This window comes from Chenopodium album, chromosome 13 (genome assembly GCF_948465745.1).
Source record: "Chenopodium album chromosome 13, dcCheAlbu1.1, whole genome shotgun sequence".
NCBI lineage: Eukaryota > Viridiplantae > Streptophyta > Magnoliopsida > Caryophyllales > Amaranthaceae > Chenopodium > Chenopodium album.
In genome coordinates, this window is record NC_137846.1 from 53,922,682 (window position 1) to 53,936,966 (window position 14,285).

Consider the following 14,285-nt stretch of genomic DNA (forward strand, 5'->3'; position numbering starts at 1 on the left):
AAAGCACCCACTCATGTTTGTCGACTCCGCAGGGCTCTCTATGGTTTGAAACAAGCTCCCAGAGCTTGGTACCAACGCTTTGCTAATTTTCTCATCAAACTGGGCTTTGTCATCTCTCAGAGTGACAACTCTCTGTTTATTTTTCGACAGGGTGATGATATGGCATATTTGCTTCTATATGTTGATGATATTATATTAACTACCTCTTCTGACAAGTTGCGTACAGGGATCATATCTCAGTTACAAACTGAGTTCCCTATGACCGATTTGGGTCCGTTGAGTTATTTTTTAGGGATAGCGGTAACCCGTACTCCCTCTTATTTGCTACTTTCACAGGAAAAGTATGCACAGGAGATTTTAGAGCGTGCAGGTATGGGCTCATGTAAACCTGCAGCTACTCCAGTTGACACTAAGTCAAAACTTAGTGCAGATGCAGGACCACCATTTCGGGATCCGACTTTGTATCGCAGTTTAGCAGGTGCTCTTCAGTACCTCACTTTCACTAGGCCAGATATTGCCTATGCGGTACAACAGGTGTGTCTTTTTATGCATGATCCTCGGGAACCTCACTTTGAGGCATTGAAACGCATTCTGCGTTATGTTCAGGGTACCATTGATCACGGCTTACATTTATATCCGACTGTTTCTCATCGACTTATTACTTACACTGACGCTGACTGGGGAGGTTGTCCCGATACCCGACGTTCCACTTCGGGCTATTGTTGTTTCCTTGGGGACAACCTCGTGTCTTGGTCATCTAAGCGTCATCATACTTTGTCTAAGTCGAGTGCAGAAGCAGAATATCGAGGCGTCGCGAATGTTGTCTCAGAGGCATGTTGGCTTCGTAATCTTTTACTTGAGTTACATTGTCCTCTACGGCAGGCTACTATTGTTTATTGTGATAATGTCAGTGCTATCTACCTTTCTGGCAACCCGGTACAACACCAACGCACCAAACATGTGGAGATGGATATTCATTTTGTTCGAGAAAAGGTTGCTTTGGGACAAGTTCGGGTTTTGCATGTTCCTACTAGATATCAGTTTGCAGACATTTTCACCAAAGGCCTACCACGAGATTTATTTCTGGAATTTAGGTTCAGTCTTAGCGTACGCCCTCCTCCCGCTACGACTGCGGGAGTGTGATAGATATTATAGGATAATTATAATATTTGTCGCAGAGTAGGATATATTTGTATATATTTGTGATATAGTTTGTATTCTTATCGTACTAGGTTTCCTAACAAGATTAGGACTAGTATTGTAACACTATATATATTATTCAATGGTACACACTCCAACCCAAGGAGTTTTCCCGAAATCTAACAGAAGCGAATTCAACGTTCTCCATTGAAGCGCAGTTCACGTTCTCCATTGTGCTCTCTCTTAGATATCCATTGAAGCGAATTCAACGTTCTCCATTGAAGCGCAGTTCACGTTCTCCATTGTGCTCTCTCTTAGATATCCATTGAAGCGAATTCAACGTTCTCCATTGAAGCGCAGTTCACGTTCTCCATTGTGCTCTCTCTTAGATATCCATTGAAGCTGATAGATATTATAGGATAATTATAATATTTGTCGCAGAGTAGGATATATTTGTATATATTTGTGATATAGATTGTATTCTTATCGTACTAGGTTTCCTAACAAGATTAGGACTAGTATTGTAACACTATATATATTATTCAATGGTACACACTCCAACCCAAGGAGTTTTCCCGAAATCTAACATGGTATCACAGCCAAGATTTTTTAGAGTCCCACAAAATTAATTTTTTCTAAAAAATCCGATCCTCTTTTTCTTTCTTCCGCAACCTCTATTCTCACGTGGTAATTCATCACCTAAAATTGCTACTTTTATTTTGGTCCACTTTGCTGCAACATTAAGTTTTTAATTTGCACTTTAGTTTACAGTAGCATCCTTGTTTTGTTTTTATACTAGCAATGGCCAAGGATGATGACCAACCTTCCACGCCTCCTCCTACTCCTCCCCCCTCAAACGACTACCACCCTGCCAACTCCATCAGCAATATCAGGAACGAAGTTCCAGAAATTCTTGACCGTGACAAAGGGAATTATGGTAGTTGGGTTGAGCTCTTCGAGATACATTGCCATTCCTGCAATGTTATTGATCATATAGATCCCAAATCACCTCGTCCTACGGACCTCACCTCGGCGCAGTGGAACCGCCTTGACTCAATTGTGAAAAAGTGGATTTATAATACGATTTCTGCAGACCTACGAAGCACGGTGTTGTACAAGAACGCTACGGCACAGGAAACTTGGGATAGGCTCGCTAATATATTCCAAGATAATGGTGAAATTCGTGCGATCTATCTTGAAAATCAATTTAACAATCTCTTTGTTGAAAATTTTCCGGATGTATCTTCCTACTGCCAGAAATTGAAGGAATTAAAAGACCAACTAGCTAATGTCGGTCAACCTGTGTCTGAAAGAACCTTGGTTCTTCGTCTATGTGCCGGTTTAATTGACTCCGACTACGATGGGGTGGCTCAATCCATCACTCAAATTCGACCTCTTCCCGGGTTTGATGAAGCACGATCAAGAATCTTGCTCGAGGAGTCCCGTAAATCTGCCAAAGACAACTCTGGACAGGCGTTTGTCACTCAGGCAAACAACAACACCACCACCACCACGGCAGCCGCTCACCAACAGCAGCAGCCGTCGCAACAACAGGGCAGGGGTGGTGGTGGTGGTGGGCGTAACAGTAAAGCAAGGGGTGGAAAGTCCAAGCCTAAAGGCCGTGGACGTGGCCAGCAGAAGAACCAGCAGCAGGCCCAGTCCGCCACTTCGAATCAGACTGGCCCAACCCAGCAGCAGCTTTGGGCCAGCTTCCAGCAGTGGGCTCAGCAAGCCACATGGGCTAGGCCCCCTGCTCCATTCCCTGTTCAACAGCAGCAATCAATCTTGGGCCAGCCCAAGTCGCAGCAGGCCTACACAGCCCAATTCGGACAGCCCATGACTCCTACGGACTTGGCAGCTTCGTTCTCAACAATGACTCTTCCAAATCCCGACAATCAGTGGTACGTGGATTCGGGTGCCACATCTCACATGACGAATAATGATGGTAATCTCTTACCCCTGTTTAATTTAAGCACTAAAAATCATATTTTAGTTGGTAATGGTCATCGTATTCCAGTAACAGGTTATGGTCATGGCACCCTTCCCCATACTAAAACACCTCTTGTCCTTCGTGACGTCCTCCTAGCACCTAAACTCATAAAGAACCTTATTTCAGTTCGTAAATTTACCTCTGATAATTCTGTATCTATTGAGTTTGATCCTTTTGGTTTTTCTGTGAAGGATCTTCATACGGGGAACATAATAACGAGATGTGATAGTTCGGGAGACCTATATCCAGTCAAAACCACCAAGTCCACTCCGTCAACCCATCTTGCTACTTCTCTCACTGCTGTTTCTCCATCTACTTGGCATAGTCGTCTAGGACACCCTGGGGCTCAAGTTTTTAGCCATCTTAAGTCTAAAAATTATATTTATTGTAATAAGGAGCAAGCCTCCAATTTTTGCAATTCATGTCAATTAGGAAAACATACTCGTCTCCCCTTTGATAATTCTAATAATACTACTATTTGTGCTTTTGATATTATACATGCCGATTTATGGACTTCCCCTATTCGTAGTGTTCAAGGTCACAAATATTATCTAGTTTTATTAGATGATCATACTCATTTTGTGTGGACAATTCCTCTTAAATACAAGTCACAAGCTTTTCAATCATTTATCAATTTCCGAAAATATGTTGAAACCCAATTTGAACGTCAAATTAAATGCTTTCAATGTGATCATGGTAGGGAATTTGACAATGACCCTTTTAAGCAAAAATGTATTGACCATGGAATGCTTTTCCGCTTTTCTTGTCCACACACATCCTCACAAAATGGCAAAGCCGAGCGCATGATTCGCACTCTTAATAATATTAAGCGTACAATTCTTGTTCATGCGTCTCTTCCCCCCTCGTATTGGTTTTATGCTCTTGAAACGGCCACTTATCTTCTAAATATTTTGCCAACAAAAGCCCTTAAACACAATACTCCTGCTTTCGCCTTATTTGGAAAAACTCCTTCGTATGATCATATCCGTGTCTTTGGGTGTCTATGTTTTCCTAATTTGTCTGCAACAGCTCCACATAAATTAGCTCCTCGGTCAACACCGTGTGTGTTTTTGGGTTATCCTATTGACCATAGAGGGTATAGGTGTCTTGATCTTATCAATAATAAAATAATCATATCGCGTCATGTCACTTTTGATGAAGCGACTTTCCCATTTCGAAATCTAGCCAATTTTCGTACCCAAGATTATGAGTTTTTATGTGATGAAGATCCCCCACCTCACTTGTTGCGTCCCATTTTCCACAATCCGCAACAACTAAGCCCACACTCTCCTCCTCTACAAAACAGCAGCCCACTTACAAGAGGCCCATCAGTCACCCCACAAAGCCCACAAAGCAGCAGCCCACACACTCCACACTCCACGTCTGCCCAGCTCACACATCAGTCCACACCGCAAGTTACACCCACCCACCAGTCCACTCCGCGGCCTGGCTGCGGCAGCCCAGCGTCAGCCGCGGGTGGGCTGCGGACCCCACTGCCCACACCATTTCCGGACAGCAGCCCAGCCACGCTTAGTCCAACTTATACACCGCCACCTTTGCGTGGCATTCCACCCATTCAACCCACTCGGCCACCACCTCCCTCTCCCCGAGTCACCCGTAGTCAACGGGGTATATTTAAGCCAAACCCGAAATATTGTAACCTCACCGTTCAACCTTCGGGTCCCCTTCACCATAAATCACCACTTCCAAAGTCCTATAAACAAGCTTTAAATGACCATAATTGGAATGCGGCGATGAATGATGAATATAGTGCTTTAATTAAAACAGGGACATGGGAATTGGTGCCTAGGCCTGCGGGGGTGAATATTGTTAATTGTATGTGGCTATTTAAGCATAAATACAAGTCTAATGGTGACCTTGAAAGGCACAAAGCTCGTCTTGTATGTGATGGCAGGTCGCAGGAAATTGGTGTGGATTGTGATGAGACTTTCAGTCCGGTAGTTAAACCGGCCACTATTCGTACTGTTCTCAGTTTAGCCATGGCTAAAAAGTGGTCGATACATCAACTAGATGTCAAAAATGCATTTTTACATGGTGACTTGCAGGAAACTGTTTACATGCACCAACCTCCGGGTTTTATTGATCAGAAAGCACCCACTCATGTTTGTCGACTCCGCAGGGCTCTCTATGGTTTGAAACAAGCTCCCAGAGCTTGGTACCAACGCTTTGCTAATTTTCTCATCAAACTGGGCTTTGTCATCTCTCAGAGTGACAACTCTCTGTTTATTTTTCGACAGGGTGATGATATGGCATATTTGCTTCTATATGTTGATGATATTATATTAACTACCTCTTCTGACAAGTTGCGTACAGGGATCATATCTCAGTTACAAACTGAGTTCCCTATGACCGATTTGGGTCCGTTGAGTTATTTTTTAGGGATAGCGGTAACCCGTACTCCCTCTTATTTGCTACTTTCACAGGAAAAGTATGCACAGGAGATTTTAGAGCGTGCAGGTATGGGCTCATGTAAACCTGCAGCTACTCCAGTTGACACTAAGTCAAAACTTAGTGCAGATGCAGGACCACCATTTCGGGATCCGACTTTGTATCGCAGTTTAGCAGGTGCTCTTCAGTACCTCACTTTCACTAGGCCAGATATTGCCTATGCGGTACAACAGGTGTGTCTTTTTATGCATGATCCTCGGGAACCTCACTTTGAGGCATTGAAACGCATTCTGCGTTATGTTCAGGGTACCATTGATCACGGCTTACATTTATATCCGACTGTTTCTCATCGACTTATTACTTACACTGACGCTGACTGGGGAGGTTGTCCCGATACCCGACGTTCCACTTCGGGCTATTGTTGTTTCCTTGGGGACAACCTCGTGTCTTGGTCATCTAAGCGTCATCATACTTTGTCTAAGTCGAGTGCAGAAGCAGAATATCGAGGCGTCGCGAATGTTGTCTCAGAGGCATGTTGGCTTCGTAATCTTTTACTTGAGTTACATTGTCCTCTACGGCAGGCTACTATTGTTTATTGTGATAATGTCAGTGCTATCTACCTTTCTGGCAACCCGGTACAACACCAACGCACCAAACATGTGGAGATGGATATTCATTTTGTTCGAGAAAAGGTTGCTTTGGGACAAGTTCGGGTTTTGCATGTTCCTACTAGATATCAGTTTGCAGACATTTTCACCAAAGGCCTACCACGAGATTTATTTCTGGAATTTAGGTTCAGTCTTAGCGTACGCCCTCCTCCCGCTACGACTGCGGGAGTGTGATAGATATTATAGGATAATTATAATATTTGTCGCAGAGTAGGATATATTTGTATATATTTGTGATATAGTTTGTATTCTTATCGTACTAGGTTTCCTAACAAGATTAGGACTAGTATTGTAACACTATATATATTATTCAATGGTACACACTCCAACCCAAGGAGTTTTCCCGAAATCTAACAGAAGCGAATTCAACGTTCTCCATTGAAGCGCAGTTCACGTTCTCCATTGTGCTCTCTCTTAGATATCCATTGAAGCGAATTCAACGTTCTCCATTGAAGCGCAGTTCACGTTCTCCATTGTGCTCTCTCTTAGATATCCATTGAAGCGAATTCAACGTTCTCCATTGAAGCGCAGTTCACGTTCTCCATTGTGCTCTCTCTTAGATATCCATTGAAGCTGATAGATATTATAGGATAATTATAATATTTGTCGCAGAGTAGGATATATTTGTATATATTTGTGATATAGATTGTATTCTTATCGTACTAGGTTTCCTAACAAGATTAGGACTAGTATTGTAACACTATATATATTATTCAATGGTACACACTCCAACCCAAGGAGTTTTCCCGAAATCTAACATGGTATCACAGCCAAGATTTTTTAGAGTCCCACAAAATTAATTTTTTCTAAAAAATCCGATCCTCTTTTTCTTTCTTCCGCAACCTCTATTCTCACGTGGTAATTCATCACCTAAAATTGCTACTTTTATTTTGGTCCACTTTGCTGCAACATTAAGTTTTTAATTTGCACTTTAGTTTACAGTAGCATCCTTGTTTTGTTTTTATACTAGCAATGGCCAAGGATGATGACCAACCTTCCACGCCTCCTCCTACTCCTCCCCCCTCAAACGACTACCACCCTGCCAACTCCATCAGCAATATCAGGAACGAAGTTCCAGAAATTCTTGACCGTGACAAAGGGAATTATGGTAGTTGGGTTGAGCTCTTCGAGATACATTGCCATTCCTGCAATGTTATTGATCATATAGATCCCAAATCACCTCGTCCTACGGACCTCACCTCGGCGCAGTGGAACCGCCTTGACTCAATTGTGAAAAAGTGGATTTATAATACGATTTCTGCAGACCTACGAAGCACGGTGTTGTACAAGAACGCTACGGCACAGGAAACTTGGGATAGGCTCGCTAATATATTCCAAGATAATGGTGAAATTCGTGCGATCTATCTTGAAAATCAATTTAACAATCTCTTTGTTGAAAATTTTCCGGATGTATCTTCCTACTGCCAGAAATTGAAGGAATTAAAAGACCAACTAGCTAATGTCGGTCAACCTGTGTCTGAAAGAACCTTGGTTCTTCGTCTATGTGCCGGTTTAATTGACTCCGACTACGATGGGGTGGCTCAATCCATCACTCAAATTCGACCTCTTCCCGGGTTTGATGAAGCACGATCAAGAATCTTGCTCGAGGAGTCCCGTAAATCTGCCAAAGACAACTCTGGACAGGCGTTTGTCACTCAGGCAAACAACAACACCACCACCACCACGGCAGCCGCTCACCAACAGCAGCAGCCGTCGCAACAACAGGGCAGGGGTGGTGGTGGTGGTGGGCGTAACAGTAAAGCAAGGGGTGGAAAGTCCAAGCCTAAAGGCCGTGGACGTGGCCAGCAGAAGAACCAGCAGCAGGCCCAGTCCGCCACTTCGAATCAGACTGGCCCAACCCAGCAGCAGCTTTGGGCCAGCTTCCAGCAGTGGGCTCAGCAAGCCACATGGGCTAGGCCCCCTGCTCCATTCCCTGTTCAACAGCAGCAATCAATCTTGGGCCAGCCCAAGTCGCAGCAGGCCTACACAGCCCAATTCGGACAGCCCATGACTCCTACGGACTTGGCAGCTTCGTTCTCAACAATGACTCTTCCAAATCCCGACAATCAGTGGTACGTGGATTCGGGTGCCACATCTCACATGACGAATAATGATGGTAATCTCTTACCCCTGTTTAATTTAAGCACTAAAAATCATATTTTAGTTGGTAATGGTCATCGTATTCCAGTAACAGGTTATGGTCATGGCACCCTTCCCCATACTAAAACACCTCTTGTCCTTCGTGACGTCCTCCTAGCACCTAAACTCATAAAGAACCTTATTTCAGTTCGTAAATTTACCTCTGATAATTCTGTATCTATTGAGTTTGATCCTTTTGGTTTTTCTGTGAAGGATCTTCATACGGGGAACATAATAACGAGATGTGATAGTTCGGGAGACCTATATCCAGTCAAAACCACCAAGTCCACTCCGTCAACCCATCTTGCTACTTCTCTCACTGCTGTTTCTCCATCTACTTGGCATAGTCGTCTAGGACACCCTGGGGCTCAAGTTTTTAGCCATCTTAAGTCTAAAAATTATATTTATTGTAATAAGGAGCAAGCCTCCAATTTTTGCAATTCATGTCAATTAGGAAAACATACTCGTCTCCCCTTTGATAATTCTAATAATACTACTATTTGTGCTTTTGATATTATACATGCCGATTTATGGACTTCCCCTATTCGTAGTGTTCAAGGTCACAAATATTATCTAGTTTTATTAGATGATCATACTCATTTTGTGTGGACAATTCCTCTTAAATACAAGTCACAAGCTTTTCAATCATTTATCAATTTCCGAAAATATGTTGAAACCCAATTTGAACGTCAAATTAAATGCTTTCAATGTGATCATGGTAGGGAATTTGACAATGACCCTTTTAAGCAAAAATGTATTGACCATGGAATGCTTTTCCGCTTTTCTTGTCCACACACATCCTCACAAAATGGCAAAGCCGAGCGCATGATTCGCACTCTTAATAATATTAAGCGTACAATTCTTGTTCATGCGTCTCTTCCCCCCTCGTATTGGTTTTATGCTCTTGAAACGGCCACTTATCTTCTAAATATTTTGCCAACAAAAGCCCTTAAACACAATACTCCTGCTTTCGCCTTATTTGGAAAAACTCCTTCGTATGATCATATCCGTGTCTTTGGGTGTCTATGTTTTCCTAATTTGTCTGCAAAAGCTCCACATAAATTAGCTCCTCGGTCAACACCGTGTGTGTTTTTGGGTTATCCTATTGACCATAGAGGGTATAGGTGTCTTGATCTTATCAATAATAAAATAATCATATCGCGTCATGTCACTTTTGATGAAGCGACTTTCCCATTTCGAAATCTAGCCAATTTTCGTACCCAAGATTATGAGTTTTTATGTGATGAAGATCCCCCACCTCACTTGTTGCGTCCCATTTTCCACAATCCGCAACAACTAAGCCCACACTCTCCTCCTCTACAAAACAGCAGCCCACTTACAAGAGGCCCATCAGTCACCCCACAAAGCCCACAAAGCAGCAGCCCACACACTCCACACTCCACGTCTGCCCAGCTCACACATCAGTCCACACCGCAAGTTACACCCACCCACCAGTCCACTCCGCGGCCTGGCTGCGGCAGCCCAGCGTCAGCCGCGGGTGGGCTGCGGACCCCACTGCCCACACCATTTCCGGACAGCAGCCCAGCCACGCTTAGTCCAACTTATACACCGCCACCTTTGCGTGGCATTCCACCCATTCAACCCACTCGGCCACCACCTCCCTCTCCCCGAGTCACCCGTAGTCAACGGGGTATATTTAAGCCAAACCCGAAATATTGTAACCTCACCGTTCAACCTTCGGGTCCCCTTCACCATAAATCACCACTTCCAAAGTCCTATAAACAAGCTTTAAATGACCATAATTGGAATGCGGCGATGAATGATGAATATAGTGCTTTAATTAAAACAGGGACATGGGAATTGGTGCCTAGGCCTGCGGGGGTGAATATTGTTAATTGTATGTGGCTATTTAAGCATAAATACAAGTCTAATGGTGACCTTGAAAGGCACAAAGCTCGTCTTGTATGTGATGGCAGGTCGCAGGAAATTGGTGTGGATTGTGATGAGACTTTGAGTCCGGTAGTTAAACCGGCCACTATTCGTACTGTTCTCAGTTTAGCCATGGCTAAAAAGTGGTCGATACATCAACTAGATGTCAAAAATGCATTTTTACATGGTGACTTGCAGGAAACTGTTTACATGCACCAACCTCCGGGTTTTATTGATCAGAAAGCACCCACTCATGTTTGTCGACTCCGCAGGGCTCTCTATGGTTTGAAACAAGCTCCCAGAGCTTGGTACCAACGCTTTGCTAATTTTCTCATCAAACTGGGCTTTGTCATCTCTCAGAGTGACAACTCTCTGTTTATTTTTCGACAGGGTGATGATATGGCATATTTGCTTCTATATGTTGATGATATTATATTAACTACCTCTTCTGACAAGTTGCGTACAGGGATCATATCTCAGTTACAAACTGAGTTCCCTATGACCGATTTGGGTCCGTTGAGTTATTTTTTAGGGATAGCGGTAACCCGTACTCCCTCTTATTTGCTACTTTCACAGGAAAAGTATGCACAGGAGATTTTAGAGCGTGCAGGTATGGGCTCATGTAAACCTGCAGCTACTCCAGTTGACACTAAGTCAAAACTTAGTGCAGATGCAGGACCACCATTTCGGGATCCGACTTTGTATCGCAGTTTAGCAGGTGCTCTTCAGTACCTCACTTTCACTAGGCCAGATATTGCCTATGCGGTACAACAGGTGTGTCTTTTTATGCATGATCCTCGGGAACCTCACTTTGAGGCATTGAAACGCATTCTGCGTTATGTTCAGGGTACCATTGATCACGGCTTACATTTATATCCGACTGTTTCTCATCGACTTATTACTTACACTGACGCTGACTGGGGAGGTTGTCCCGATACCCGACGTTCCACTTCGGGCTATTGTTGTTTCCTTGGGGACAACCTCGTGTCTTGGTCATCTAAGCGTCATCATACTTTGTCTAAGTCGAGTGCAGAAGCAGAATATCGAGGCGTCGCGAATGTTGTCTCAGAGGCATGTTGGCTTCGTAATCTTTTACTTGAGTTACATTGTCCTCTACGGCAGGCTACTATTGTTTATTGTGATAATGTCAGTGCTATCTACCTTTCTGGCAACCCGGTACAACACCAACGCACCAAACATGTGGAGATGGATATTCATTTTGTTCGAGAAAAGGTTGCTTTGGGACAAGTTCGGGTTTTGCATGTTCCTACTAGATATCAGTTTGCAGACATTTTCACCAAAGGCCTACCACGAGATTTATTTCTGGAATTTAGGTTCAGTCTTAGCGTACGCCCTCCTCCCGCTACGACTGCGGGAGTGTGATAGATATTATAGGATAATTATAATATTTGTCGCAGAGTAGGATATATTTGTATATATTTGTGATATAGTTTGTATTCTTATCGTACTAGGTTTCCTAACAAGATTAGGACTAGTATTGTAACACTATATATATTATTCAATGGTACACACTCCAACCCAAGGAGTTTTCCCGAAATCTAACAGAAGCGAATTCAACGTTCTCCATTGAAGCGCAGTTCACGTTCTCCATTGTGCTCTCTCTTAGATATCCATTGAAGCGAATTCAACGTTCTCCATTGAAGCGCAGTTCACGTTCTCCATTGTGCTCTCTCTTAGATATCCATTGAAGCGAATTCAACGTTCTCCATTGAAGCGCAGTTCACGTTCTCCATTGTGCTCTCTCTTAGATATCCATTGAAGCTGATAGATATTATAGGATAATTATAATATTTGTCGCAGAGTAGGATATATTTGTATATATTTGTGATATAGATTGTATTCTTATCGTACTAGGTTTCCTAACAAGATTAGGACTAGTATTGTAACACTATATATATTATTCAATGGTACACACTCCAACCCAAGGAGTTTTCCCGAAATCTAACATGGTATCACAGCCAAGATTTTTTAGAGTCCCACAAAATTAATTTTTTCTAAAAAATCCGATCCTCTTTTTCTTTCTTCCGCAACCTCTATTCTCACGTGGTAATTCATCACCTAAAATTGCTACTTTTATTTTGGTCCACTTTGCTGCAACATTAAGTTTTTAATTTGCACTTTAGTTTACAGTAGCATCCTTGTTTTGTTTTTATACTAGCAATGGCCAAGGATGATGACCAACCTTCCACGCCTCCTCCTACTCCTCCCCCCTCAAACGACTACCACCCTGCCAACTCCATCAGCAATATCAGGAACGAAGTTCCAGAAATTCTTGACCGTGACAAAGGGAATTATGGTAGTTGGGTTGAGCTCTTCGAGATACATTGCCATTCCTGCAATGTTATTGATCATATAGATCCCAAATCACCTCGTCCTACGGACCTCACCTCGGCGCAGTGGAACCGCCTTGACTCAATTGTGAAAAAGTGGATTTATAATACGATTTCTGCAGACCTACGAAGCACGGTGTTGTACAAGAACGCTACGGCACAGGAAACTTGGGATAGGCTCGCTAATATATTCCAAGATAATGGTGAAATTCGTGCGATCTATCTTGAAAATCAATTTAACAATCTCTTTGTTGAAAATTTTCCGGATGTATCTTCCTACTGCCAGAAATTGAAGGAATTAAAAGACCAACTAGCTAATGTCGGTCAACCTGTGTCTGAAAGAACCTTGGTTCTTCGTCTATGTGCCGGTTTAATTGACTCCGACTACGATGGGGTGGCTCAATCCATCACTCAAATTCGACCTCTTCCCGGGTTTGATGAAGCACGATCAAGAATCTTGCTCGAGGAGTCCCGTAAATCTGCCAAAGACAACTCTGGACAGGCGTTTGTCACTCAGGCAAACAACAACACCACCACCACCACGGCAGCCGCTCACCAACAGCAGCAGCCGTCGCAACAACAGGGCAGGGGTGGTGGTGGTGGTGGGCGTAACAGTAAAGCAAGGGGTGGAAAGTCCAAGCCTAAAGGCCGTGGACGTGGCCAGCAGAAGAACCAGCAGCAGGCCCAGTCCGCCACTTCGAATCAGACTGGCCCAACCCAGCAGCAGCTTTGGGCCAGCTTCCAGCAGTGGGCTCAGCAAGCCACATGGGCTAGGCCCCCTGCTCCATTCCCTGTTCAACAGCAGCAATCAATCTTGGGCCAGCCCAAGTCGCAGCAGGCCTACACAGCCCAATTCGGACAGCCCATGACTCCTACGGACTTGGCAGCTTCGTTCTCAACAATGACTCTTCCAAATCCCGACAATCAGTGGTACGTGGATTCGGGTGCCACATCTCACATGACGAATAATGATGGTAATCTCTTACCCCTGTTTAATTTAAGCACTAAAAATCATATTTTAGTTGGTAATGGTCATCGTATTCCAGTAACAGGTTATGGTCATGGCACCCTTCCCCATACTAAAACACCTCTTGTCCTTCGTGACGTCCTCCTAGCACCTAAACTCATAAAGAACCTTATTTCAGTTCGTAAATTTACCTCTGATAATTCTGTATCTATTGAGTTTGATCCTTTTGGTTTTTCTGTGAAGGATCTTCATACGGGGAACATAATAACGAGATGTGATAGTTCGGGAGACCTATATCCAGTCAAAACCACCAAGTCCACTCCGTCAACCCATCTTGCTACTTCTCTCACTGCTGTTTCTCCATCTACTTGGCATAGTCGTCTAGGACACCCTGGGGCTCAAGTTTTTAGCCATCTTAAGTCTAAAAATTATATTTATTGTAATAAGGAGCAAGCCTCCAATTTTTGCAATTCATGTCAATTAGGAAAACATACTCGTCTCCCCTTTGATAATTCTAATAATACTACTATTTGTGCTTTTGATATTATACATGCCGATTTATGGACTTCCCCTATTCGTAGTGTTCAAGGTCACAAATATTATCTAGTTTTATTAGATGATCATACTCATTTTGTGTGGACAATTCCTCTTAAATACAAGTCACAAGCTTTTCAATCATTTATCAATTTCCGAAAATATGTTGAAACCCAATTTGAACGTCAAATTAAATG